The sequence below is a fragment of the Ornithorhynchus anatinus genome, chromosome 8, assembly GCF_004115215.2.
Source record: "Ornithorhynchus anatinus isolate Pmale09 chromosome 8, mOrnAna1.pri.v4, whole genome shotgun sequence".
Taxonomy (NCBI): domain Eukaryota; kingdom Metazoa; phylum Chordata; class Mammalia; order Monotremata; family Ornithorhynchidae; genus Ornithorhynchus; species Ornithorhynchus anatinus.
This window is the reverse complement of record NC_041735.1, coordinates 32246304-32248800: the sequence shown is the minus strand read 5'-3', so window position 1 is coordinate 32248800 and position 2497 is coordinate 32246304.

Here is a 2497-nt window from a genome sequence, read left to right as displayed (position 1 = left end):
ATCGGCTCAGAACCATGTTCCGATGCTCTCGCCGAGTTTCTTTAACAGCCCCATAAATGGCAGGCCCAGGAGAAGCCCCATTCCTCGGACAACGGAGCTGGACAACGAAGCTGGCCCCTGGAGATGTGTATCGAGGGGGCGGTGTCTGTGAGATGGTGAGTGAGAATCGGGGCTGATCTGGGGCGGGTCCTACCCCGCCTGGAGTCCAACCATGTTGGGGTTTTGGAGCTACCGCAAGTCACGACGCCCTCCTCCCTCCGCCTGTCAGCACCGTCGGTGCAGTGCCCTCCATCGCCTGGGTCCCGGAGGCTGATCTCTACCGCGGCGGGGGGCGTGGGGGAGGAATCACCAGGGGTTAGAAGGTGCCGAATTGTCCATTCCATGTGTTTAGTACAGTGCTCTGCACGTAGTAAACGCTCAATAAATACGACTGAATGAAAGGTGATGTCTCGCGTGCGTGTGTGTGGAGAGCGGTGAGGAGGATGAGACAGGGCGAAGAGAGCGTTTTGGGGAAAAAGAGGGGGGGTCTCGCTACTTTTGCCCCATTCCTCCCGGAGTCACTCGAGGAGGGGGACTTTTTTTTCTCCTGCGAAGGGGACGTGGGGTTTTCTGTCGTGGCTCTGGTGGAGGACCCACCTGGGATGCCGCACCTCTTCACTGGAGCTGATCGGATCACGCCTGCCCCTCAACCCCGGCCCTCACCGCCACCCACTCCTCTTTTATTCTCCCTTCTTCTCTAGCGGATCCTCAGCGATCTATGAAATCGAACCGAGTCCAAATGCATGTGGTGTTTGCGTTCCAAGGAGGTGGGGAAGAGAACCACTGACCCCCCTCCCCATTTCGATGGGGCGACCGGCCCTAGCTCAGTGCTACCCTGATTCGGTCCGGGCCTCCCCTCCTGTGCACCGCTTTCTTCCTTCCCATCCCACCGGCCGCACTCCTCCCCGGTCAGGTCCAGCTGTCGGTCAGGGTCCATCCCCAACCGGGGGCGGGGGCGGGGTTGGGGTGCGGGCGAGGATGGACCTAACGGGCTGCCACGCATGGTGGTAGAGCAGGTGGTGCGCGCAGGCTTCTTGACTCGTCCCTACAGCGTAGCTCAGTTGACACAACACGGGCTTGGGAGGCAGAGGGCATGGGTTCTAATCCGGCTCCACCACTTGTCAGCTGGGTGAGCTTGAGCAAGTCGTTTAACTTTTGCCTCAGTTACCTCAGTTAAATGTAAAATGGGGATTAATAATGTGAGCCCCACGTGGGACAACCTGATCACCTTGTATCCCCCCAGCGCTTAGGACGGTGCTTTGCACATAGCGTTTAACAAATACCATCATTATTATTATGTCTTTGTGGGCGGGCGGGGGGGAGGCGTGGAGAGGCGCGATCTCCCAGCAGCTGGGGCGCCCCCAACTTCACCCCTCCACCTGCGACGTCTGGACGCCTTATCGTCCAGCCACCTGTTGGGTGCCGTCGACACCGGCTGAAGGCGCGCCACTCCCCCGCCCCACGACCCACACTCTGATCGTGAGTGGTCACTCGTGAGTGGTCACCGGGTCGGTCTGCACCTTCTCCGGGGGGGTGGGACGGCTTTTGTGGTATTGGCGGGGGACACGTGTCGTGACGGACGGATGGGAGGAGGATGCAGGAGGTGGCGTGGGAGAAAAAGTAAAGGCTTCACTGGGCATTCCCGGTGCCCCCCCCCCCCCCCGCCCCGCCCCTCGCGCTCTCCCTCCCCTCTCTGCAGCCCCAGCCCACCGGGTTGTGGTCTCGCCTCCGGGGTGCGGAGCCCTGGCGACCGCCACCGCTCCCACTCACACTTCTCAACCCAGCAGCAGCTGATGGGCGGCGGGGGGAAGTCGCTGGGTTTTTTTATAAATTTGAGTAGTTCTGTCAATTTTCCCGAGGCCCACCCGGGGGACGACCTTGTGTGGTGGGCCCGTTGATTCGTTTCTGCAACGAGTCGGGGGGAGGGCGGGCCCCACCTCCGATGGCGACGCCCAAGTGTATGGGTGTCTGGGGTCGTGTGTGTGTGCGTGTGGGTGGTGTGGCGGCTCGTGTGCAGTCGCTGGGGTCGGCGGCGAGGAGGACGAGGAGGTGGGGGGCGGCTCTCGCCCGGGCGACCTCCCTCTTCTTCCCCCCACGCCCCCGATCCCGCGACCACCTCCCCGCCGCCCGCTTCTTCTCGTTGAGTGCTCCCGTGCTCGAGGAAGGGGCTACCTGGTTGATCCTGCCAGTAGCATATGCTTGTCTCAAAGATTAAGCCATGCATGTCTAAGTACGCACGGCCGGTACAGTGAAACTGCGAATGGCTCATTAAATCAGTTATGGTTCCTTTGGTCGCTCGCCCTCTCTTACTTGGATAACTGTGGTAATTCTAGAGCTAATACATGCCGACGAGCGCTGACCCTCTTCCCCCCCGTCGTCCCTCCCCGCCCCTCGGGGCGGCGGCGGCGGCGGCGGCGGTGGGGGGGGGATGCGTGCATTTATCAGACCAAAACCAACT